This window comes from Hemicordylus capensis, chromosome 5 (genome assembly GCF_027244095.1).
Source record: "Hemicordylus capensis ecotype Gifberg chromosome 5, rHemCap1.1.pri, whole genome shotgun sequence".
NCBI lineage: Eukaryota > Metazoa > Chordata > Lepidosauria > Squamata > Cordylidae > Hemicordylus > Hemicordylus capensis.
Window position 1 is genome coordinate 38626417 of NC_069661.1, and position 27797 is coordinate 38654213.

The 27797-nt window shown below is 41.5% G+C and overlaps 1 long non-coding RNA gene across 1 annotated transcript in view; it reads left to right on the forward strand.

The window, feature by feature from the left end:
• Nucleotides 1-2573: 2573 nt before the first annotated feature.
• Nucleotides 2574-27797, forward strand: part of LOC128327818 (uncharacterized) — a 55718-nt gene continuing 30494 nt past the window's right edge. The window contains exons 1-2 of the long non-coding RNA XR_008308799.1: nt 2574-2666; nt 20709-20794. This is a non-coding gene — a long non-coding RNA (uncharacterized LOC128327818). The remainder of the gene's footprint in view (nt 2667-20708; nt 20795-27797) is intronic.

Below are 27797 nucleotides of genomic sequence, written 5' to 3' on the forward strand. Positions count from 1 at the left end.
AGCCCCTACTGCACACTAAAATTGTCCAAAAATTGTTACAGTGTCTGCAGTGGCTGTGGGGGGAGGCGGCAGCCCTGCAGCCCCCACCGGCCTCCTCACGAGGGCCATTCTGGGCCTTCTTCTGCCCATTTCAGGCCTCTGTGTATCCATGGATGCCATTTGTTTGAGCTCTGCATAGGCCATCTTTATGACCTGGGTCATGCAAATGGCCTGTGCGCATGCACTGAGGTACAAAAAAATGGTCTCCATGCACTCGCAGAGGCCGGAAACAGGCTGAAATAGGCCTGAAACAGGTCCGGCCCAGTTTTAGGTCAAGCCTTCAAACCAAGCCAGTTCAAATTCGAACCAGCTCTAATTCTAGCTGGTTTTCACATCCACATTGCACATGGGCTTGGGCTTGGCTGCCCATGTGGATAGCCTCTGGGTCCTTTTTTGGTGAGCAGCTAGATTGGTCTGTCTTTGAGGTACTTCAAAGGACACGTGTGAAGTGCCTGAGGGGGTTCTGCAGGGAGAGCAGGCTTAGCCCGCTTCCCCCGCGGATGAGTAGCCGCTCACAGTTGGGTGGCTGGATCGGCTGCCCACACGACTGCCAGCTCCATCATGGAGCCAGCAGAGGCTGTGGGGATTGGGGGCCACGAAGCTCCCAGAAATTCCAGGATGCCCTGCACAAGTCTGTGGGGCATCCTAGAGAGACCCTTGAGCCGGGAAGGCTGCTTGCAGCCTCCCAGCCAGGGGGGTCTAATCAAGTGTTGCCACACACTGCGGCGACACACAAGCAATGAAATGAGGTTAACAGAGCACTCGCTCCATTAGCCTCATTTAAGGGGAGTGTGGTTTAGGCAGGCTAGCCGCCTTGGGAGCACCGGGCTTGTCTGTGAGCCCGGTGGTACCCACGATCACTGGAAAGCAGGCTAAGCTCCCTTAGCCTGCTTTCCAGTGATCGTGGGAATAGCTTTGCTTGAGTTCAGGGTGGCTTCAAGGATCCTCGTGCTTTTTCAATACATACTTTAAAACTCCTTTAAACTCATCTCACACCTTCCCCTACTATGAAAGCAATGAAAGATCATGAATCCAACATCTTGTGCTGCTATAAATAGTTGTCTTCAAGGCATGCATTCTCAATTAGAAAGGAGAGCTGGTCTTGTGGTAGCAAGCATGACTTGTCCCCTTAGTTAAGCAGGGTCTGCTCTGGTTGCATATGAATGGGAGACCAGAAGTGTTAGCACTGTAAGATATTCCCCTCAAGGGATGGAGCCACTCTGGGAAGAGCAGAAGGTTTCAAGTTCCCTCCCTGGCTTCGCCAAGATAGGGCTGAGAGAGATTCCTGCCTGCAACCTTGGAGAAGTTGCTGCCAATCTGTTGCCAATCTGCTGCCAAGCTGCTGCCAATCTAAGACAATACTGAGCTAGGTAGACCAATGGTCTGACTCAGTATATGGCAGCTTCCTATGTTCCTATGTTCCTAATTTATCATGCATCCTTTTGATTACACGAACTGCCATATACCAAGTCAGATCATTGATCCATCTAGTTCAGCATTGACTACACTGACTGGCAGTGGCTCTCCAAGGTTACAGGCAGAAGTCTCTCCCAGGCCTACCTGGAGATGTCCGGGAGTGAACCTCACACTTCCTGCATGCAAGCATGCAGATTCTCTTCCACTAAACTGTGGCTCCATTCCCTAAGGGAAATATCTTACATCTCACATGTAAGATCTTACATGTGACATCTCACATCTCACATGTAGTCTCCAATCCAAATCCAAACCAAGGTGGGCTATGCTTAGCAAAGAGGACAATTCATGCTTGCTACCACAAGACCAGCTCTCCTCCCCATCTCCTCATGTCAGGGGCGTAACTATAATAGGGCAAGGGGAGACAGTTGTCTGGGGGCCCACTGCCTTGGGGGCCCCCCAGAGGCAAGTCACATGACTGACTCCCCCAGCCGCGCATATGCCCAGGCTTCCTTCAGTTGTATTCATCCTCCGAAATTAATGTGAGTGTTAAGACCTGAGCTGAGCTTCAGTGAGGGGGGTATCCCATTTTAAAATCTTGTCTCTGGGCCCACTCCAACCTTGCTACACCCCTGCCTCATGTTGTTGGCAACAACAACAACAACAAAAACAGACCCTGCACCTCATGGTGCTATAATGGTCTGCACAAATCTTCAAGGTGCTTATAGTCAAATCCACCCTTTAGTCTTTAATCCATCTGTGTTTGCAGATAGCATTGAAAGAATAACAGTTGGAATAAGTCCTGATGCTCCAGAACTCTAATATATTCCCAGAGCAGTTGGATCGTCATGATTTTTACAAATATAAAATACAGAGACCCTCTGAGAACTGAAAAACACAATGAATAATTACCTTAACTTGTTCAAATGTACTTTATTAGGCTTTAGGGTAGCCCAACTACCCCAGGTTGCCCCCCCCCACTGCTCATGGCCAGGTGTGGGGAAACATGTTAGTATGTCTAACTCTGTGGAAAGGTTGTGTAATGTGCAATGTCACAGAAGGGGACAACAGGTGGTGAGCAGCTGGTAACCTAGGCAACCAAGTGGGTTAACTTGTGGCCAGCCAAAGGAGGGAGAGGGCAGAGTGTGTTTTGGCTGAGGTTATAAGACAAGAGGCAAAAGACAAGAATTTCTGCTGAAGATAAGCAGTGCCATGTAAGCAAAGGATGCAAAAAAGAAGGGCCTGAAATGGGCCATGTAAGAAGTGCCATGTAAGCAACGGACACAAAAGAGACAGGCCTGAATGGGAAGCAGCTGAGTTGGTCCAGCCTTCCAGAATAATGAGGCAACCTTATTATGAGTCCAGCCGCGGTTTGAAAATCTCTAGCGCAGTCAACCCACGGCTACATGTAGCAGACGCCTCCACTGTTGAACAGTCCTTGCAGTTAGGAAATTCCTCATAATGTGTAGCCTAAACCTTGTAATTTCAACCCATTAGTTTTTAGACCTGCCCACGGAGCAAGAGGGCATGTCTACTCCTTCTTCGGTGTAACAGCCCTTCACATATTTGAAGGCAGCAGTTATATCTCCCTTTCATCTTCTCTTCTTCAGGCTAAACCGGGGGTTTGGCCATCCCTGCAGATGTTGGACTACAACTCCCACAGTATCTGACTATTGGCCACTGTGGCTGTGGCTGATGGGAACTGTAGTCCAAAAACAGCTGAAGGGTTGAAGTTGTGCAGCCCTGGTCTAAACAGGTCTAATATTCCTCACAGGACTTGGTTTGCAGACCTCTAACCATTTTAGTTGCCCTCCTCTGAACCTGTTCCAGTTCATTAATAGGCCCATTCACATGTTATGTTCAACACTCATTCACTCAATGAGTATACGGTGTACATAAGTACAGATCTGCACACAGGTATAGTCATTCACATGTTATGCTGAACGCAGGTACAGAAGTACACTTCCTATCTGTACCATGTGTTTGAAGGGCCTGTATCCAGGTTCACTTTTAAAATGAACACAGCTACAGTCATTCACACAAACACATGTACAAGTGTACAGACATTTGTACACTCGTGCTGCATAATGTCTGACTTGAACTAATGGCCTTCTTTAAACACAGTGCTTTAGACATCCTGACTAATGAAGTGTGCATACTCTGAGGCACTACAGGGGGGCAACAGTTGTGTAGCCCTTACACAACTCCCCCTTCCCCACTGTGCACAAACTGTAGTGCAAGAGCCATTAGACTTCTAAGTGCTGCTCGTGTTCTGCAAGAGCAGAAACACATTGCTGACCCTCATAGCACCTTGAAATTTCCACCCTCTTTCCCCCTCTATTTGGTGCCTTCCCCTTTCACCTTGTGGCTCCACATGTGCAGCAGAATGAGGGGGCAGAATGCTGAGGGGTTAGAATAGATCATACCGTTTCAGGCTACACCACTTTTGAATTAGTTGTAAGAGCAATGCCTTGTCAATAGAAAAGTAGCATATCCAGGAGAAATGTTCTAGCCCAGCTCTTTGCTGTCTGTGCTAGTTTTCTTTTTGCAGGGAATTGTTACAAGGGATCATTCCGCCACTTACAGTCGTGAGTGGGACTGTCAATGTTGCCCCCTCCTCACTCTGCCACATGTGTAGGCCTGGAGAGCTAAGAATCTGCCATCTTCCTGATGCTGTAGCCATGGATAGTAGAGTGGGCAATATTACCAGTTAAGCAGAAATTCAGAATTACAAAAGCTTATTTGTGCCCCAGCTGTGAGAAAATGCCTCCAGAGGTGGCGGAAGGATGTTATTGGATATTTGTATAAGCATTGGTATTGATACTGTTCTACTTTCTTCCCCTTACTCAATTTTTCTGTCTGCCTATTGGTTTGTGACCACCCTTTTTGCCTTCACAGGCAAATGAATCAAACATGTGACTGTTTGACTCAAACATGAATCAGACAAGGGGACTGTGCTGACTTCCCTTTTACTTTCCCCCAAGCAGAGGGCATGGAAGCTCACCGTTTAAAATGCATGGATTGCTCTAATAGCTTTAAACCTATTAGGGCAGGCATACAGCAACTTTGCACACAGATTGCCCCTGAAGTAAGTCTTGATTTTAGGACTAAGCCAAGCTGGCATGCAAGAGCAGTTGCTGTTGATCTTTTATACTAATTTTGGATTAATTGTGATCTACAGCACTGCGTAAACATGCTAACCTAGTGCTTCAGCTTTGGCACAGCTAAACATTAATCCTTCTTAATGCTGTAAGTCAACTTTTAGTCCTTAGCAGAATTTACCTTAATCTCTGGCTAGGAAACTGACTTATTTACAAAACATAATCCAGGAGCTCCAGAATCTTAACGAAAATGTGCACAAAAAGTGTTTTACCTATGCAGAATATCTCTCTCTTTGGTGTCCTTTATTAAACCCAGTACTTGGAAATATTGATCAGAAATGAACTGAGAATTGCTGGAGACATATTTTTTAAAGGATATTTTGTGCAGAAAGAACCCCTTCATTTTCTCAATAAGCTTCTTTAATAGTTAGAGTTTGAAAGCACTTCATTGTAGCAGACATCCTATCCAGGGAGATATTTTGAAGAGGAAATTATTTAGTTGAAAGCTGTTCAATAATTCTTGTGTGTAAAGAAATGTTTGTGAACAGACAGCACTATGGAGACAGATCTGAATCAACTGAATATTTTGATCCACAGTGAAGGCAAGGCAGAGCCCATTATCTCTACCTTCCTTATGGTCCAATATTTTCCCTCAAGAGCCTCAAGGGATGTCTCAAGGGATATCATATCAATGATATCTGGTCATTTGCAAATTCTGATTTGGGAAAAAATATTCTACTTGAATACTGCATAATAAAATGCAGCTCTCCATAAAACCCCTGAGTGCCATAAAACCCCTGGATGGAGTGGAAATAGGGATTTGCAATGGGTATTCCTATATGGTGATAATTAAGGTTGCTATCCTATGCACATTTACCTGAGAGTAAGCTTCTTTGAAAACAATGGCTGACATGCTCCCTAGCATAACATGGGCAGTTCAGAACAGCCCGTGCTGCTGCGGGCTCTAACACCAACTCCACAGTGCTGCACACGAGGGCTATTCTAGTACTACTTGCATGATCACAGGTCATGCATTACTTACTTTATTCCCAATCCAAATAGTGTTCAACCTGCAATCACATAAGAGTAAGCATAAGTAGAACAGCGTTGCAAAGAGTCTGTGTTAGAGCCCTGCACTGTTGTGGGCACTTCTGAACCACTCATATTATGCAGCTGCAGAGCATGTCATCCTCCATAATTTATTTGTGAGTAAATATTCATGGGGTAGTGCTGCACATTTGTTACATACGCTTTCCTGGCATGCTTCATGTGCAGCGCAGTTCTATTCAGAAGTAAATCCCACTGTGTTCAAGGACTTTGTCTGTAGTAAGTGTGTTTAACCTTAGCTGATTTTATTGTCACACCTTGGATGTATGCAGTCCCATCTATACCCAAGCCTCTTCATTTCTGGCACTGAGCCTGACTGCCAGCGGCCCGTGTCCAGCCACGGTGGCGGCCCTGCTCACCTCGCCCCCTCGCATCTGGCGTCAGACACGGGGGGCATGATCTGGCTTCCAAACGGAGGTGTGCAGCTCCATTTGGGAGTTGGAGTCCAGCCAGCGCTGCATTGGCAGTGCTGGCAATTTAACTCCCGAAGGGGCCATCTAGACTGGGGCTGGTGCTGCATTGGTGCTGCACATAATGGTGGCTCCACCCCTGCTTCATTTGTTTATTTGTGTCTCTGAGTCCGTGTAGGTGCCACAATAGGTGAAGGGTGGTGGTATTCCATAGGTGAAGGGTGGAGGTATTCCAAAAGTACATCCATAAGTGCAGTCTAGAACAGAGTTGCTCAACTTTGGCCCTCCATCTGTTTTTGGACTACACCTCCCATAATCCCCAACCACAGTGGCCAATAGTCAGGGATTATGGGAGCTGTTGACCAACATCTGCAGGAGGGCCAAAGTTGAACAGCTCTGATCTAGAAAGTTATTTGGGATCATAGGCTGGGCTGATGAGAATGAGGAAGGAAATACAGAAGGAAGGGAAAATTAGCAAAGGTGAGGGTGTGGAAGAAGACTGCTGGCTGGAAAGAAAAATGAAGAAAAAATTGTAGTTCCTGATCATATGAAGCTTGTTGCACATGGCTTTGGGGTTTAAAGTATTTAGCCACATATACTATATGCTTTCCCTCTTCTACTGCTGACATGATTTCTCAGGATGGCTGAAGAAACAGATCCAGCTCCTGCCACCTCATATGCTTGATAGCTGTAAATCCTTTAGAAATGTACTAGAAGCTTTACCAGGTGCAGAGTGAACACTCAGGCTCTTTTTATAGAGGGTAGTTATTGAGCCAGCATAATTTGCCATGTTGTATCTTTATTTACTTGTGATCGGTTGCAGCCACAGCCTCATCTGTGACTGCAGTTGGGAGTAATTTGACTCTCTCTTAAGGTGTGAAAGCCCTTAATAGAAGTATTCTTGCAACAAAATGCAAGCAGGTACATATGCAAGCTTGTCTTTTAAGTTCTGAAATGCATGTTCAAGGTTAAGAAGGTCGTTTGGACAAGCACGATAAATAGCTTTGATTTTTAAGGAAAGGAAAGTATGATTTTTGCTGATGGATTTTAAATATATATATTTAGGCTTATATTATTCTGCACAGTTCAATGAAATATGAAGATGTTGTTTGTATAAGGCCAAACTTGTGTCAAAATTTGAAAGCATACAATAATTGCAGCTTATCTTCAGAAAGGTTATGCCTTTAAACAGAACAGCACTTTTGACGATGATTAATTTGCCTGGATTAGACTGGTGGAAGTCCATATAATATGGTGGATGAAGGAAAGTGACATCTGAGTTAAAAAGGCAGATGTAAATGCCTGATCTGTTGTGCACCCACAAGTCTTTGAATCATTTCCCTAAGTCCTTTTCCTGCTAATGTGTACAGCTGAATGCAGTGCCTTAAAGGGGCACCATCTTATTATTTTACATTGTAGAGCTCCTCAATATTTTATATCTTGATTACTGACAATTGTCTTTAAGTGATCACAAATCAAAACACGTACTTGGCCTGTAAGCCTTCGTTTTTGCACACACATACTCTTTATATGTATGTGTAGGCTAGTAAATATCAATGTTTCTATCGTATTTACATTGAGTTTTACTGTGGGATGTTATGAGGCTGCTGCTGGACAGAATTTTTTAAAGCCAGAATCAAGTGACATTATTTCCTTGTAATTGTAAAATGAATTAAGTGGATATAAATTTGGCAAAAATTTTCCAAACCAGCCAGTAAAAGGCAGTAGTATATATTTTTGTTTTTTGTTTCCCCCCACTCTCCAAAAATTAGAAAAAATCCCATTGGGAATTTTGCAACCTACTTTTTGCAAAAATTATGCTAGGCTATTTACTACTTGGAAAATTTTAAGCTTCAGATCTTTAGGAAAAAATAAAGAGGCAACTCTTTCCTATCTTGTTGGTCTTCCTGCTGAGATTAGAGCTGCTCCATCCCCGTTGACCTTTAGGAAACAACTGAAGACACATCTCTTCAGCCAAGCTTTTTAGCAATTTAGTGTTTTTAGCTATTTTAATTTGAACTTTTATATGTTTTAAATTGTTTTAATTTTTTTGTTTTGTTTTAATATTGTAAACTGCCTAGAGACTTAGGTAGTGGCTAGTATACAAATATGCTATCATCATCATCATCATCATCATCATCTTCCCTCAGATCTATAAAGATCTACAAATTGAAATTGAAAGGCTGTGGCAGAAAAAGATCAAAATAATCCCAGTGGTAATTGGCACCCTGGGTGCAGTTCCAAAACACCTTGAAGAGCACCTCAACACCATGGGGCCACAGAAATCACCATCAGCCAATTACAAAAAGCTACTTTACTGGGAACAGCTTATATTCTGTGGCGATATCTAATAATAACAGCAACAATATTGATAATAAAATTCAGCCATCCCAGGTCCTTGGGAAGGGCTTGATGTCTGGATAAAACAAACCAGTCAGTAACACCTTTCTGACTGTAATAATAATAATAATAATAATAATAATAATAATAATAATAATACAATATTGCAGCAAGGGAATATTTCCCACAAGCTGATAGGCAAACAACTGGCAGAATAGTGGGGAAAGGGGAACAATCAGTGGTGGTACTGGGGGAAAAGCAGGCACAGAAGAGGAGAAGTGTGTTTATGGGTGGCTGAGGTGTGTCCCATATGTTAGATTTCTGAAACATAAATGGGTGTGTGTGTGTGACAAATTATTGGTTTCAGGGGATGCTACCCCCCACCCCAGCCACCCGTGGGAACAATTAACATAACAGTGATCATACAACTATCCAGCTCTTCATATATATATATATATATATATATATATATATATATATATATATATATATATATATATATACACACACACACACACACACATTCATTTGATGCTGTGAATCAGTTGTGATGAAACAAACATGCTGAATAAAGTTATCTGAGTCCAAGTGTTCGAAGAAATGCCCTGTTGTCTTGATATATCCTTTGCCAATATCTCACGGTAGCACTTTAGAATAATCTCAGGATATCCAGGGCAAAATACATACCTCACTTTCCTTGCTTCTGTTATGTACATGGACTGCTGCCTGATCTTTTTTCACCCATTTCCATGCAGAGAATAGCCAGAGTAGTACATAGAAAGATGAATTGCATGCATGTTCTGCTCAGTTTAATCAGTTAAAATATGGCTTCCTTGTCCAATTCAGTAGGAATCTCAGGCTTTTTAGTTATATGAGAGTTGTGAGGATTGCTGGGAATTCTGAAAATATGCTAAATATTGTTGAGGGATTCTATGAACAACTTGAATATTGGCCTAAGGGCTGATGATCCCTGAAAGCAGCCCTGTTACACAGTGAATTGAACGCCGATTACAAATTCTAGTCACCTTGTGGCTAGATCAGCTTTTCAGATTGTGATAAACCGAGTAATTTTTTCCATACAGATTTTCATCCTGTCGTTGCATGGTAGTACACAGAAACATCTGCTCAACCAGAAGACCTACCATAATGTAAGCAGAATGTTCCCAGAACCACTTTTTGTCTAATTCTGAATTGGCCTTAGATGTGTAATCAAAATGTGACCTCTCACATACATGCAAATAGCCTCTGGCACAGAATATAAACCTGTTTGCACCAAAGAGTATAGGCTGCACAATCCCCACTGTACATTAAGGTCATCTGGAGAGGTCTGCCTCCGACTGCCAATGGTTTGTCTGGTGGCAATTTAGAATTGGGCCTTCTCTGCAGCTGCTCCTAGGTTGTGGAATCTGCTCCCCACAGAAATCCAAGGCATATCAACATTATTGACATTCAAGAGAGCCCTTAAGTTCCATTTTTCTAGTCTGGATTTCCAGGATTTTAAAACTGTGTTAGCTTGTTTAAAATGTCTGATTGCTTAATTGTTGTTTTAATTGATTGGTGGTTGTTTTTATTTATTGTAACCACCAAGAGCTATTTAAATGGGTAGTATTTAAAATATATTAAATAAATAAATGATTCCCCCCCTTAACTTCTGGGCAGGTGGTTGATGGGAAAAAATATTCTCCTTGTATTGTAGGCTGGTTTGGATTATACTTTATTATTATTTTTTGTTTGCACAAACAGGTGTTATTGACTGGTTTGTTTTATCCAGACATTGAGTTCTTCCCAAGGACCTGGGATGGTTGAATTTTATTATCAATACTGTTGTTATTATTATAGATATAGTCACAAAATATAGGCTGTTCCCAGTAAAGTTGTTTTTTGTAATTGGCTGATGGTGATTTCTGTGGCCCCTATGGTGTTGAGGTGCTCTTCAAGATGTTTTGGAATTGCACTTAGGGTGCCAATTACTACTGGGATTATTTTGGTCTTTTTCTGCCACAGCCTTTCAATTTCAATTTGTAGATCTTTATATTTGGTGATTTTTTTCTATTTCTTTTTCTTCTATTCTGCTATACCCTGGTATTGCTATGTTGATTATTTTGACTTGTTTTTCTTTCTTCTCGACTACAGTTATATCTCATGTATTGTGTGGCAGATGTTTGTCTGCTTGTAGTCAGAAGTCCCGTCATATTTTTACGTCTTCATTTTCTTCACCTTTTTCAATTTTATGGTCCCACCAATTTTTGGCTACAGGTAGCTTGTATTTTTTGCAGATGTTCCAGTGTATCATCCCTGCTACCTTGTCATGCCTTTATTTGTAGTCAGTCTGTGTGATCTTTTTACAACAGCTGATTAGGTGGTGCACGGTATCATCTGCTTCTTTACAAAGGCGGCACTTGCTGTTTATTGTTGATTTTTCTGCTTTTGCTCTTATTGCATTTGTCTTGTACAGCCAGTATTAAACCCTCTGTTTCTTTCTTCAAGTTGCCATTATTAACCCACTGTCAGATCTTGGTGAAGTTTGATTTTCTGGTTATATTATGCAAATATTGACCATGCAGTGGTTTGTTTTTCCATTTTTCTGCTCGGTTCTTGACTTGTTCTTTCTTGTAGGCCTGCTTTGTTTCATTGGTGTTGAATAGATTCTCGTTCTTGAACATTTTAAATGCATCTTCTTCACTGTCCTTTATATATTCTTCAAGGCCTCTTTTCTCCTCCTCTACTGTTTGATGGACTTGCAGCATTCCTCTTCCGCCTGAGCTGCAAGGGAGGTATAGCCTATCTATATCACTGCGGGGGTGCAGAGCATGATTGATGGTCATGATTTTCCTGGTCTTACGATCTAGCGTCTCTAGCTCTGCCTGGGTCCAGTCTATTATTCCTGCAGTGTATCTGATAACAGGTATAGCCCAGGTGTTTATGGCTTGTATGGTGTTCCCGCCATTGAGTTTGGTCTTGAGGATTCTTCTAACTCTCCTGATGTATTCACTTCCAATTTTTCTTTTAACTTCAGTGTGTGCAATGTTATCCACCAGAATGCCCAAGTATTTGTAATGTTCTTTCTCTTCCAGGTTCTTGGTGTTGCTTCCATTGGGCAGTTCTATTCCTTCTGTTTTTCTTATTTTTCCTTTGTTCATTATTAATGCAGCACACGTGTCTAGTCCAAACTCCATTGCTGTATCGCTACTGAATATACCGACAGTATTTAGCAGTGATTCGATTTCTGATTGGGACTTTCCATACAACTTCAAATCGTCCATGTGCAGCAGATGTTTTATTTTATTTGATGTTTTAAATGTTTGGTATCTGAGGCCTATTTTGTTTAGTATTTGTGAAAGTGGAGTCATGGCGATTACAAACAACAGAGGGGATAGTGAGTCCTCTTGGAAAATACATCTTCTAATGCTAACCTGTCCAAGTGTCTCGCCATTGATTGTTAACTGTGTACTCCACATGCTCATTGCTTTTTTAATAAATATCTGAATGTTTTTGATGACACCAGTTGTTTCTAAACATTTTAGTGTCCATGTATGAGGCAATGAGTCGAAGGCTTTCTTGTAGTCAATACATGCAACACTTAGATTTGTTTTTCTTCTCTTGCAATTTTCTAAAACCATTTTGTCAATCAGCAGCTGGTCTTTTGTGCCTCTGGTGTTCAGGCCATTTCCTTTCTGTTCATCTGGAAGCTGCTTATTAGTTAATAAGTGTTGCATCACTTCATCTGCTATTATTCCAGTTAATAATTTGAACATGGTTGGCAGGCAGGTTATCGGTCTATAATTACTTGGAACTGCACCTTTTGCTGGGTCTTTGATTATGAGATGAGTTTTGCCAGTTCAGTTGCTAACCATTGTTCAATATCACCTCCTTGCAAAACGTGATTGAACTGTTTTGATAGTTGTTTATGAAGTCTTGTTAGGTGTTTAAGCCAAAAGCCACGCAGTTCATCGTCGCCTGGTGCAGTCCAATTTTTAATTTTCTTTGCTCTTTCACTTATTAATTCTGGTGTTATTATTAGATATTGCATTTGTTGGTTACATTTTTCGACCTCTTTTACCCAGCCTGCTTTTTTATTATAATCTATTGGATTGTCCCATAATTCTTCCCAGGATTGCACTGTTTCTTCTTTATTTGGTGTTTCTACATTTCTTGCAGTTTCTACTTCTATGCTTTGATAGAAACTTTTCTGATTCAACTGGAATTGGAAATTCTGCCTGTGTTGTGTAATTCTGGCTTTATATCTTCTAATCTTCCTTGGCACTGCTGTTATTTCCTGCTTTATTATTTCCAGAACTTCTTTAATTTTCCTTGAATCTAGATGGTATTTTTGGATCAGATACTGTTTGGTGTTTTCATTCTTCTGCTTCTTGTCTTTCATATCTTTCAATTTACTAGCATCTGATCTTAGCCTGGCTATTTTATTTTCTAATCTAATCTTCCATTTAGGTGATGTACAACTTTCTTTTTTTACAGGCCCACTGATCTTATATCCGAGCTCTTGTGTTGTTATTGTTGCTGCACTGTCCATTAGTTGGTTTGTTTCTTGCAAATTATTGGTTGTTATTTCTGCAAGTACAGCATTGACATCTTTTAATGCCTGAGCAAGTTGTTTTTGGCAACTGTTTTTAGAGCAGGAAGTCGAACCCTGGTGGTTGTTTGGTTCATGTGCTCAGTTATTTTATGCTTTAGTTCTTGTTGCTTTCCTGTTAAATGGCATTCAGGTTTTTGAGATGAAGGCAAAGAGGAGGTTGCCTGGTTTTGAATTTGAAACAGTTCAGCGACAGTGGCATCCTCTATTGCTGACACCTCCTCCACCTGCGCCTGAGCAACTTCTTCAGTTGGTGGTAATTATTCTTCCATGGCTTGAGCCTGTGTTGCTCTTTGCAATTCTTCCAGCTCAACTTCTGTGAATATTTTATTTCTTATTATGAATCTTCTCTGGTCTGCTAGCCTTTGTTCTGTTATTTCTGCGTCTGAATGCTTCTCTTCCCAAATTTGGTACATTCTTTTTAAATAACCTCTTCTAGTTGGACTAGACTTGCAATAGCAAATCATTATTTCTTTGTTGGTGTTTTCTGTATATTTTTTCTGGTTAAGTACGTTTCTTCCAGTAACCCTGCAGTCTCCAACCCTAGTTGCTCACTGAAGATCCTGAGTACTGTAGCCCACTTGCCACCAGATGTCCAGGGACTCCAACACCTGGCATGGTCCTTGGTGACCTGGGTGATGATCGATTCGGTACAGATTTATTAAAGTTACATCTCACCATATTGTTTATGGGAGAGGCACTCTTTGTCTGGCTCCTCTGATGAGACCTATCCAGTATGGTTAAACCTCTGGCATAGCTTTCACCTTCCTCAGAGCACTCAAGCCCCACAACCACACCAAGGTAGTGCCTCGCTGGGGGATTATTATTATTGTTGTTGTTATTTTTCAATTTCTACACCACCCTTCCAAAAATGGCTCAGGGCGGTTTACACAGATAAATAATAAACAAATAAGATTGATCCCTGTGCCCAAAGGGCTCACAGTCTAAAAAGAAACATAAGATAGACACCAGCAACAGTCACTGGAGGTACTGTGCTGGAGGTGGATAGGGCCAGTTACTCTCCCCCTGCTAAATAAAGAGAATCACCACATTAAAAGGTGACTCTTTGCCAAGTTAGTAGGGTTAGCAGGACTTTACCTGATTGGCTTGCTCCATGTAATCACACCATAAGTGTGAGCAAGCCATAAGCACACACCTGCCTCCCAGTTCATCGTTCCGTGTGTGTGTGTGTGTGTGTTTGTGTGTGGTCCAAATTGCCCCCCTGAACACGTTCCAGATACTATTTGAAAGTAGTGTTTAGAGTGCATGTAGGGGAGTGGTTCATACAAACTGCACCCTGTGTGATTAAAGAACAGTGCACAGGAGAAGCAGATGTACGAGCTCATGATGCACTTGCATCTTAATCCTTTGGAGTGAGATGGTCAGGAGGAGAAGTCTGAACTGGCCCTGTGTGTCACTGCATTGGTACCATACCCTTAAAAGATAAGCTGTCAAGCTCCACTGGCAACAACAGTGAGGAACTAGAGGTCTGGAATGGCTTGATGTCTGTAGTATAATGATCACTCAGAGACTGCCCAGATCTGAGCTTTACGTGAACTCGTGTGTTGTTGCAAATACTGAACTCCACAATAGAAAATGGTCCCTAAAGCGCTGGGGGGAAAAGGCCTGAACGGGCCAAAGAATGGCTTTACTATGAGGAGAGCTGGTCTTGTGGTAGCAAGCATGATGTCCCCTTTGCTAGACAGGGTTCACCCTGGTTGCATATGAATGGGGGACTACATGTGTGAGCACGGTAAGGTATTCTGCTAGAGGATGGTGCCGGTCTGGGAAGAGAAGGTTCTAAGTTCCCTCCCTAGCATCTCCAAGACAGGGCTGAGAGAGGTTCCTGCCAGCAACCTTGGAGAAGCTGCTGCCAGTCCATGTAGTCAATACTGAGCTAGATGGACCAATGGTCTGTCTCAGCTTCCTATGTACATCGAAAATCTGGTTGCTTTGAAAGTGGAGGTATTGACTTGAGCCATAGTCTAAAAAATATAGCACTGCATTTAGTAAACAAGGAACAAATGCAGTGCTTGGGAGGTAAACTGATAGTTCTTGTGATGGTACTGAGGTAGTACCACTTTAAGATATAAGGTTACATTCAGGAGGGAGACATCCTGCTATGCGAAGGGGGCAGAGGCAACAAACTGGGAGTAATGTATGTATATCCCTCAGGACTCTAGAACTATAAAAAGAGAATTGATCAGTTTGGAAACCGTAAATAAAGTGTAAATAAGTTGATCATCTTTGGATGGCTTATCATTAGAAGCAACACAGTTATGTTCATCCTAACTCATATATGCATTAACTTCATCAAGACATCATGGGTGTTCCTTGTAAACTGGATTTGCCAGTTTTAAAAAGAGGGCATGGACAGTAAGGAAGCAGCACAGGAAGATGAGAAGGCAGCCTGCATATTCCCCCCCCCCAAAAAAAGTAAAGTACTGTCCAACAGTGTTGCTATGGCTAGAGCCAGATACCATTATTAATATTATTATTATTATTATTTATATATAAACCACTTTTCAACAACAAACCATTTTTGAAGTGGTTTAAATAGAAAACAAAGGATGATAAGCTGCAGATGTTTCTCTGTTCCTAAAGTGCTCACAGTGTAACAAGAAATGCAAGGCAGACACCAGCAACAGCCATTGGAGAGACACTGCACTGGGTTTGGATAAGGACAGTTGTTCTCCCCTGCTAAATATAATGGAGCCACTACTTTTCAAGGTTTGTCTTTCTTAGCAGGGGCCCAGGGACAAAATTTTTCCAAGAGTGGAAAGTGCTTTGAGAGAAGCTTTGTTTGCAACAGTGTACACTTGTGCTTCTTTTGTCCCACTGTCATCTCTGGAAAAATAGTTGTCTCCAGGCTAATGATGAAGCTGGCCTGCATGTACAAGTTTTGGAATCTACAGTTTGGCAGGCATCTCATCACAGAGAACTTAAAATGGATTGGCTGCAATAGGGAGCTACTTAACACTGAACATAAAAAATAAACAAGTTGTAAAAGTTTAATCTTTTAAACTGTATTCCTGGCATTAAAAAATGGTCACAAATGAACAAATAATTACTGCTGATTCTTATCGATGTGCAGTTAATCTCTTGGCAGTAAAGTATGAGGAAGGGAAAGAGTGCTTTTTTGGTAGTTTGATAAAATATTCTAAAATGTTTAATAATTTGCCTTATGCATATTTGCATACACAGTATTGATAGGATTATTAATAGTCCCTGTTGGGTGGCAATCTGAAGTAAGATACAATGTTCAGTTGTAGCTAGTAAACTGCTAAACGATATCAGTGAGTGTTTGATACTGGCTTTCTCATTATATTATGAGCAATCATCAAAGTTATTTATTGCTATCATCATACATTTCTGTCACCCATAGCAACTTGGCAGAAAGGACATTGTTAGTACAGTTGATGGAAGATTCAGTTTCAGATTTGGTTCCAATAATCTGAATGTTTAAATCATTTTTGTAAATCTGTGCGTGCTTAATTAGCAGATTGTTACTTCTCTCATCTTTCTGCAATAGTAAATTTGTGTTCGGGCATGACCAATCAAAGTTAAAAATTAAGGCTTACTGATTTCAGTTGAAGTGTTTAAGCATATGCTTAATTCTCTTGTTGAAATCAATTGAATTTTAAAGTGCTAGCTATGGCTGGAGTGTGTGTGTGCGTGTGTACATGCACGCACGCACATTGGAATTTTGCATACAAACAGAGTTTAATTTAAAGACTTTTTTCTGAGATTCAACTCTTTCTTATAACTAGTAGAAGAATTGTGTCACAATATTCTGGATAATTGATAATCCAGAACCAAAGGTATGGCTAGATTAAAGGTGGAGAGTGAGTGGGCACAGGAACAGTAATAATGTTGGATGTTCCGGGATAGAATGAGACGGATACTTTCAAACCAGATGGAACCCATATCAACATTTTCCTACCCTTTCAATTGCATGTTAAAATGGGGATTCTAATCCATGTTAGCCATTTAATGTAGCAGTAGGGTAGTAATTAGGGTCTGCTTAGTTAAATCAGGACAATGGTAGAAGGGAAGAGTAAAAGGCTGTGAATTTCACCCAGTGGATAATATTTGCATCAGATTCATACACTATGGTGGTAAATGTGCTCTCTTATAATGTTGCAACACTGCCTCCTTACAGTTATAATATGATTTGAGGTTCTGGTGATTTTATATCCCATTTATAATCTTTTAAAAAATATCCTACATGTTTTACTACAGAAGTTGATTATAATGATAGAGTGAATGTCATATGTAGTATTCAAAAGGTGTGTGAGTCTCCGTTTTTCTGCCTATGCGTGTATTTCATTTTGATACAGTATTAGGCCTCTCTGTCATATCAGATTTAAAGCAAATCCTCAATGCGTGAGGAAGCATGATTGCAACAGTAATTATTTCAAAACAGCAGTTCTGTTCCTGTGATTTTGGTAGCCTTGTTAAATATGCTATATGCTATATCTTTAGACTCTTAGTAAACAAAAACAAATGTTCATTTAACACATTTCTTTCAGACAAGTATTTCATGTTATGTGTGCATTTCAATGATTGCTTCAGAGATTTTAATTTCATAGATGTTTATGGTGATAAACCTAAGTATAGAGGCTGAGGATTTACGTTATTGCCTATTAATATGTAGTGCTGAAGCAGTACAGTTCTTGGAGTTTGGTCCTATATTGCTGGAAAATAGCATGCCCTTTAATGGTACCTATTGATAACGTGATTCACCAGGCATACTAATATGTGCCCCACAAGCCAGACTGATGGAAGAAGTCTGGGGAACTGTGGGAAAGAGTAGGAGAGAGATTCAGTCTTCCACCTCTATACTGACAATTGTGAGTGAAGCAGGGTTGGGAGTTTTGGTTGGGAGATGGCATATGGAAGGCTATGAGCCAAGAAAGGGGCAGAGCCCTATGAACTGTACAGGACATGCATGACTGTAAATGAAGGATGCAGGGAACATCAGGGAAGGTGAATCATCAGTGCCATAGGTGGCTGTAAGAAGCACAGAAGCAGAAGGTAAAGTCCTTACTGTTCTTGGTGCCCAGGAAGGGATGTATCAAGAGAGCTGCGGCTTGTCCCCTCCAAGCTAAAGCTATGGAAGAGGCCCAGGATGAAAGCTCACCTATTCGCACCTGGGTGAACCAATCACATGAGTCTCTTCTCAGGTTATGTGGTATTTATCATTTGAGATATATGCTGAATTTGTGCCCTAACACTTGACTTGCGCATTACGTGTGGTCTATTTAGTTTTTAGAATACTTGATTCCTTGCCCCTTTAAAAACAACAACAACAACAACAACAACACATTTAAGAACTTGGCTAGTAGCTTCTGAATTTTTAAATTGTGCAGACTATAGCATTTGGAAACTAGACTATGATGCACTCAAATGTTCCAAAATTCATTAGTGAGATATTTCCTTAGAACTAGAGAAATAGGTATGTTTCACATCAATTTCCTTCTCCTCCTGAGGAGCTTATCTCCTCAGACATATTAATCAAACCAGTGTTGGAGACTATTAAAGATCTGGAAGGAAGGTGGGATTTCTAGCCCTGGCTAAGTTGACAAACAGGTGCCTGTTGTGCTTCCCCTTCATTCTGCATGGTCTAAGAGTGCAGTTTGGAGAGCATACTGTTACTGTACTCAGAGGCGCTCTTACCCCTGGACTTCCTGGCTGAAGTCCAGGTCCTCCACACCCCCTGAGGGTCCCCAAATCATCTTTAGTCTGACCCGGGTGGTGTGGTTGCTGTGCCGCACTGTGCTGCTGCGCCGAGCAGCTGAGCGTGACTGTGACTTTTGCCAGGCGGCTGAGATGGAGATATGTTAAGTTGTGTGTTGAAATGTTTCTGCTACTGCATATTTGCATAAACATATCTGTTTTATATTCTTACATTATTGTGAGTTCAGTTGCTGTTTGTGACCTCAAGAACCCACATGTTAAAAATACTGTGTCTGTCACAGTGTGTGTATGTAGGGGGAAGGTGCCTAACTTGCCGGGGTTTGTGGGCTCCAAAGGCCTTTAGGTCCAGGCTCCAAGATTACCTGACTGTACTCCATTGTGGCTGCGTATGGCAGGGGACAAGTGGAGGGCAGGCAGTCGTTCAGGAAAGCTTGTTTGCTATCTTTTCACTGATAAGCCCCTAAGTAGAAATGCTCTTACCCCTGGACTTCGGGGCCAAAGTCCAGAGCCTCCACAGCCCCTGAGGGCCCCAAAATCCTCTTAGTCTGTCCTGGGTGGTGTGGTCACCTGGCAGAGCATGATGATGCTTAATTTGCAGGGGAGGGGTACCTCCAAAGGCCTTTAGGTCCAGGCTCTAAAATTACCTGAAAGACACCTCTGTGCCTAAGGAACCCCAGTGTTTCCTGGGGCAAAGTTTGAAAACCACAGAGGGCTCAATCCCTATGGTTTCATAGGGGTTATCTCCACTAATAGAGCAAACAGGCACCTTTTATTTAGCAAGGGGATAGCAACTGGCCCTATCTGTCCCCAGCACAGTGTTCCTCCAGTGGCTGTTGCTGGTGTCTATCTTATGTTTCTTTTTTAGATTGTGAGCCCTTTGGGCACAGGGAACCATTGTATGTATGTGTGTATGTATGTGTGTAGGTATGTATGTCTTTGTAAACTGCTTTGGGAACTTTTGCTGAAAAGCACTATATAAATATTCATTGTATTCATATCCGTAAAGTATTTGGTGGCTTTTATTTCGGAGCTGAATCCTGTTATGTTTTCATAGGAATGCATGACATGAGTTAGTAGCTCCCAGGAAGCCAGTGGAGCCCACAAACTTTGGAGCCCACAAACTTGCTTACTGACAAAGCCACAAACCACGATATTCCAGTGAATATTGTGGTTTGTGGCTTTGTCAGTAAGCAAGTTGCATGACTGAGCAACTGCACAATATTTACAAATGTCTCTGGGATTCTTTAGCGTCATCCTGTATCTAGAAGATGCAGCTTATCAGTTGGCCTTGAAAAATGACTACTCCCACTCAAACCTTCCCCAAAATTTATAACTGGAAACTGTGAAGATTCCGCATCAACTTAGGGTATTTATTGCATGGGAGCTCATCAGTGCCAAAGCTGAAGCATGGACAATAAAGTGCAGGAGACTTAAAGCAAATAAGGCTCTGGGGTTACACAGAAGGCACCACTAGTGCTGACCCCATTTCCTATTCAGATAAGTAAGGGACACAATACTGAAAGTACAGATCCAGTGTCCACAAATTTCCCCACAAACAAATTTCCCTGCTAACTGAGTAAAGAGACACCTGTTAAAGTGGTGGTTCTTTTATATTTAGCAGGGGGAGAGCAACTGGTCCTATCCAGCCCCAGCACAGCATCCCTCCAGTGGCTGTAGCTGCTGTCTACTTTGTGTTTCTTTTTGTGCGCCCTTTGGGGACAGGCAACCATCTTACTCATATATTTCTTTTTCTATGTAGTTCTTTGAGAACTTTGATTGAAGAGTGGTATATAAATATTTATTGTAGTAATGGCAGGAGAAACAGTGAAAACCACAACAGTAGCTGCATTAGGTGCACTTGATATATAGCTTCTCTACCCTTCATCATTGTTCTTCTAAATGACACTGTGCTTTTTTTCTTGGAACAGACACTCTGCTTCAGATACTAATTATTCCACTTTCTAAGTTTTATCTCTCTCTCTCTCTCTCTCTCTCTCTTTTTTGAAGTTTCCTTAAGGTTCCATGATCAGATGAACTTAATTACATATCCTCATCTGGCTAATGTCTTGCAACAGACAGAGCCCAAAGGAAAGGTATGCAATACTTTTGTTCATCCTCTATCTGTCTCTCACTCGTATATTGCTCATTAGTATCCCTTCTTGGCTTTAAATGAATTTTAAACAGGAATTTTCTATTCCAGAATCAGTTCTGAGAGTAAACTTCTGGTAAGGCAAAGTCTTGAGATGCTCTAACAAGTCTCACGTGCTCTAGTTGCCTAAAATAGTCTTTTCAAAGCACGGCCAACTAAATCTATGTACACATGTACTTAGAAGTTTAAAAAAAACCCTGCCCTTGTGGCCCTTTCCCATCTCCCATCAAAAGTGATAGCTTGGTGCACTTCTGACTCAAATGATAAAAGCTTCTGTTTGTTCTTCAGTATGTTACACCAAGCAAAGTCATCAGCTTCTCTTCACTCAACCCCCTGCTCCAGGCCTGGTTGTTTGGTTGCATTGACCTTGTTGTTTGAACTAACCTTTGTTGAATTATAATAAAATATGCATTAAAAAAACCTGCTTAATTTTGAGTTTGCATCTCTATATAGTATATTATATATACTATATACTAGGTATATATACTATATACCTGCAAAATGTTCTGTGTCTGCTTTCTAATTAATCACGTTGCTGATGTAGGCTGGAGGGGTACCACAGAAAAGTTGTGAGGGATGGGAGGTAATATACTATGTTTTGAGGTGCTGCAACCTTTCATCTGGGAGAGAAACACCTTCCTCTTTGAAACTGCAGGAAAAAACCCCTCTGTGCATGCAGGGTGGAGTACATTTCAGACAGCAGTAAGTGAACTAATAACTCCCTGTACACATACCTATGTGCAGGATTAGAAACCGTAGCTCTCACTGGCAAGCAGATACTGGTCAGTCTGTGCTGCTAAGTAGTTGCCTAGCAACCACATCGCTTTCATCTCAAACTAAGGAAGTTGCATGTGCAACTTGGGCAAAGACTGCCAGAAGTAACAGTTCTGAAAGAATGGTTAAGAATGGATATTAATATAAAGACAGGAGCAATAGCTACTGCCTCGACCCATAATTCCGAACAAAGTGGAGTTTTGGGGGCAAGGAATCGATTTTTCATGTATGTGTTAAGTTAAAAATACATCACAGTATATTGTCTCCAGCCATGGCTATGTAAAGTATACAGTGACTGGGTACTGGATGCAAAATGGAGGCCATATTAAAAATCTAACCATGTCTATTGACACTCTTAAAAATCTACACCTGACTGTGAGGGCTGCACAGGTAATTATTTGGGGTTATATTCTTTTATCAAAGGTTGATTACTTTGCTCATTAGAATCTATTCAACTTAATTTCTTAAGCATTTTTCTTTCTTTTTTCTGTGCAAGTTTGTTTTTCAGCTCTTATCAGTGTTTATTGTTTAAATTTTTTCATCTGTAGGTTTAAATGCCTTTTATTATGCATGTTTTTGCTGTTTCAGAGCAGTAATGAAAGGTTGTTTCAAGCCACTTTACTCTGAACTGTGCTAGCATGATTTCCAGTTGCATTGTATACATTAGCAGCGATAAGGGCATGCCCTAATCTCCAGGGTCATCTCTTCCTACAGTAGTAAAATAACTTTAGCATGTGTAAAGTAGGTTGAGCTGTTTCATACAAAAAAGGTCTGACAGTCATATACAGTGTGTGTCTCTATGAACAGAGAGAGTGAGAGAGAGGCAATGACTCAGCTGTTACTCTTGGAAAGAGAACATATTTTAACTATTTGCATCTTTTTATTAATTCCAAAAGATTAAAAAGTCACAGAGTGTTTTGTTTTCTTTTCAAGGATGTGTGTGTGGGGAGGGGGGGATGTTCATGGGAAAAGCATAACTACTTCACCTGAAATAATTCTGCTGCTGTTATTCCAAGGGGAACTGCATGTGTATTTTCTGTAAAATGCTGCAATATTAGTACTCTGCTTCACAAATGCTTCTAATCATATGTCTGGAACAGTTTGTAGACTTGAGAAACTGTACAGGAGTCAGCCACCTCCTCTGATGAAATGCTGCTTCCTGCTAATGTATAATGTGATTGAATCCTTAGTGGGGGGGTGGGATTACATAGCATTTTTGCGATGGCTTGTATAGACAATAGTTGCCTGAACTGAATGGGATAACAAACATTATTTTCAAGAATGTGTGCATGTTGTCATTCTGTGCTTTCAAAAAGTTTCCACACTCCAATGAAAACATCCCGTCCTGCCTGTGTGAGCTGCTAATAAGTACCAAGTGATTCTAATAAACATGTTCTTATGCTCTTTATTTGCAGCATGTGAGAAAATTTAAGGGAAAAGCAAGGGGAAACGCAAATCTGGAGTGAATTTTCATCACCCATCATGGGTTATCCTAAGAAAACAGGCTTTGAATATAAACATCTGTATTTTTTTGCAGTGCCTTTCTAAAGAAGGGTAAATAGCTTGCTCCCACTGTAAAGCAATGGATTTCTTAATCTCCCTGGTTTGCTTGGATTTGTATAGAATGCAGGGTGCCTTCTAGTAGAGTTAATCATACATCTCTCCAAACTTCTGCTATCTTTTCCTCAACAGGATTTCCAAATGTAGATGCCTGTAAAATGCACTTTCATTCTCTGTGTTGGTGCTTTAACTTTAGTCTGACTTTAATAGGCTGGGATGATTTCAGCTTATAAATCTTCAACTGGAGGATAAAGTTCAAGTAGATAAAATCAAACAGATGTTGGTGGGAGGATTTCTCCATGACCCATAAAAGTGCTATCATCAAAGCCTGGAATCATTTGTTTTGAATTATTACATTGTTATCAAAAGGACTGTAGCAGTCTGTTTGTTGAGAAATTGGATCTGTTTATCTGAAAACAGGACCAAGATGCCATTCTAAGACGTTCCTGGGAAAGTGTCATTTAGCTGATGGCTGACACGGTAGGATAGCTGTGAGACATATTGATTGACAGCTGTCAACAAAACAGGAAGATCTGGCCATTCTTCTGATAGAAAATGCAACGTTGAATGTTAAGATAACTATCTTTTTAAAAACCATTTTTAAAACCCACCTTTATATGCAAAGAAACATATAAGCAGGAAACAGTGGAAAGTCTAAGGAATAAATGCCCTTGCCCAGGATAAACATGTTTGGATGTCCCAAACCACAATGCCTTCTTAAGCAGAAAAAAGTTGCACCTGTGGCCAGTGTGTTTTTATTGCCCATTAAAAAGGAGAAGCTCTTGCTCAATTCTTCCTGATCCATAAAAAAAAAATTGGCATGTGACACATATATTAATGCTTGAGCAGATTTAAGGCCAGTACTGAGATTTAAATGGACATCATGTAAAAGTAGGAGGAAATAACTCTTTTAAAGCCTACAACAACTGCACATATATTCCTGTGCTTAAAAAAAAAAGCATTTAAGGCTATACATTTAAGGCTTTACCTCCAGCAGAGACATTCATAAAATTATTTCCCACAGAAAAGTAGAATAAAAAATGAGAGAGGATTCATCCCATTACCCATGTATTACAGTCCTGATCCAAACAAAGTTAAACGTTTTAAGAATGCATTGATTTAAAGCCCCAGCTTCAATCCTGCTTCCCAATTAAAATAAAGAGCCATCCTAGGTGCTTTAGTTTTGGTTGGAACATGTTTATTCTTTGCATATATAAGGCTCTGGTATTGAATCCCATGCTCTTCTATTAAAACCTGTAAACACAGCTTGAGAATATGGTGACAGATATCAAGTCATATGAAGAAATCAAGTCATATAAAGAAACTGGTTTATTTTAGTCTGGAGAAAAGAAGGCTGAGCGGGGAAATGAGAAGTAATTTTGGAGCCTGGACCTAAGGGCCTTTGGAGCCACCCCCGTTCCCTGCTGCATGTTAAGCATTAACACCTGAAGGCCTTTGGAGCCCCACCCCCCATTGCATGACCCCCCTACACACACACACCGTAACACACAGGCAGTATTTTTAACATGTGGGTTCTTGAGGGCAGAAACAGCAACTGAACTCACAAGAATGTAAGTATATAAAACAGGTAAATTTATGCAAATATGCATTAGCAGACACATTTCAACACGCTACTTAACATATTCCCATCCTACATATTTCTTTTTGCACCCCCCACTCTGTCTCTAAAACACCCAGCACAGGTCACAATTACACTCAAGGGATGTGAATGAATTGATTTTTTAAAATTTGATTTGTGCCTGAATTGAACCACCCCCAATTTGTTTTGGGTCCAAATCTGGCCAGCTAGCACAGGGACAATTTGTTTTGTCCACAAATCTCCTGAAACAGGTAGATTCAGGTTCAAATCGTTTTGTACCCAAACCAGTTTCAAAGACAGCAGACGCAGGCAGTGATTCTCTCAGCAGCAGGAAGGGGATGGGAAAAATAATCTCTTCTCTTTTCCTCAATTAGGAAAGCAGGAACAAAAAGCAGATAATCCACTCCAAGCAGTAGGCAGGCAAGGCAAGGCAAAGCAAAGCTTTTCTTTCTCTCTCTCTCTCTCTTCTCCCACAAGGCAGAATGGTGGCTGGCTGCCTCCTTAAGTACATTTGAAAATCCCTCCTTCAAATTCCCCCTACCCTCGTCCCTTCTTTGACCCTTCCCCTAGCCAATGTGGGGTCAGTCACCCCTGGCAACACAAGATTTGAATGGAAACTAGCCAATCTGGAACCAGGGGAGAATTGCCAGCCAATCACGCACTGTAAATCACCAATCTGAAGCTTGGGAGGGTGGGATTATATTAAAAAAAATTCCTGACACAAAATGGAGATCCAAATCTACAAATTTTTCAGATCTGAAATCTTGGCGATTTGTTTTGGAACCGAATCTGGCCAGCTAGCACAGGGGCGATTTGTCCCCCCACCCCAAAAATTGCCCCAAACAGATAGATTTGGGTACAAATTGTTTTGTACCCAAATTGATTCACACATCCCTGTCACACTCGGCCACTCAGCACAGTGCTGGCCAGTGGCAACTACACCACCCAGGACAGACTAAAGAAGATTTGGGGGCCCCCAGGGGGTGTTGAGGCCCTGGACCTAGGCTTTGAAGTCAAGGGGTAAGAGCACCACACATAGCTATCTTCTAGGGGTGTGCACGGAACCAGCTGGTCCAGTTCGGTCTGAGTCTGGACTGGGCCTGAACCAGACCGGGCCAATTTGGTCCAGCACCCCCTCAAACCACCATCCCCTGCCTGGTTTGGTTCAGTCCATGGGGGGGTTTGTGAGCATTTTTTAAAAAAATGTTTCTTAACTTACCCCCTTTGGGGGAGTTGTTGGAGGCAGTGGGTGGGGGTGTCCGCAGAGGTTTCCCCTCCCCTCCCGGCCTCCCTTTATACCCAAGCCATTCAGAGGCAAATTGCACAGGCACAGCGACCTCCAAAATGCCCACCGCACCGGAGGGCGAAGGCCCGAATGGGCCGAAGAGCCGGCCGAATGGCCAGTGGAAGCATAAAGGGAGGCTGGGGGGGAGGGGAACCTCCATGGACACCCCCCTGCCACCTCCAACAACTCCCTCGAAGGGGGTAAGTAATTTTTTTTTAATTTTTAAAAATAAAAAATCCGTGAACCCTCCAAACAGTTGGTGTCAGGGATGGTTCAGTTTGACCCCGAATGGTCGAACCTGTTTGCACATCCCTACTATCATCAGGTATTTGAAAGGCTATCAAATAGAAGAAGGAACCAAATCTTTTCTCTGTTGCTCCTGAGGGAGGACTTGAACCACTGGGTAAAATGACAGGGGAAAAGATTTAGACTCAACATTAGAAATACCTTCCTAACAGTAAGAGTTGTTTGAAAGTGGAACAGCCTGCCTCATGCAGTGGTGGGCTCTCCTATTGGTAGGAGATAACCAATTTAAAGCCAAATGTACATTTTAGCCAATGCAAATTTTTAATTTGTATCACACATGTGAGAAAAGGGCAGGGAAAATAAACACTTTAAGGTCTCAGTCATATTATATTAACATTTAACTAGAAGTAAATTACTGGGAATTGCTTTGAAGCAAACATGCATTAGGTCAGGGTACTGCTTGTGAAAGCCAACTAATGGCACAGCAGGGAAATGCTTGACTAACAAGTAGAAGGTTGCTGGTTCAAATTCTCACTGGTATGTTTCCCAGACTATGTTTTCCAGACTATGGGAAACACCTATATTGGTCAGCAGTGATATAGGAAGATGCTGAAAGGCATCATCTCATCTGCACAGGAGGAGGCAGTGGTAAACCCCTCCTGTATTCTACCAAAGAAAACCACAGGGCTCTGTGGGCGTCAGGAGTCAAAATAAACTTGATAGTACTCTTTACCTTTACTGCTTGTGAAAACACCCTCAGCGAGATTCCATGAATCCTTAAAACTGCAGAAATGAAGATTTAGCCAACCCAGCTTGAAGGTGTTCATTCTCTGTAGTGGGCAAAAATACACTTTTTAAAATCACTATCAGCTACAGTAGTGAGGGTTGATGTTTGCCCCTATAATATCTTTTATTCCAATTATGCCTGAGTGTGTAAAACACAGGACTGCACAAACTGGATCTGATTTACTGCACCCTAAATTATACAGTGCGGCGTGGCATGGATGCTATCAGCCTATGGCACTGATGAGGTATTATGGAAGACCAGGATGCTTCATTAGCGGCCTTCAGCAATTCTGCATTGTTTGGTCTTATGTCTCTCATCCTTCTCTTGGCAATGCCCCATAGATTCTCTATGGGGTCAGGTCAGGCCAGTTTGCTGGCCAATCAAGCACAGTACACTGTATACTTTTCAGAGGTCCGATATTGTTCTATTCTTCAATCCTTGTCTTCTTGGTTCCATGTAATATTCTAATTTTCTGAGATTGTGGATTTGGGGTTTTCATGAGCTGTACGCCATGATCATCACAATTATAACAAATTAAGGCTTGACTTATCTCGCTTTGCATGTAATGCATCTGTCTCATATATCAGTTTCACCTTTTAATTTGCATTACTAAAATTAATGGACTTTTGCACGATATTCTAATTTTCCGAGTTTCACCTGTACATACTTGTGCTTCAAAATTGACACGAACATTG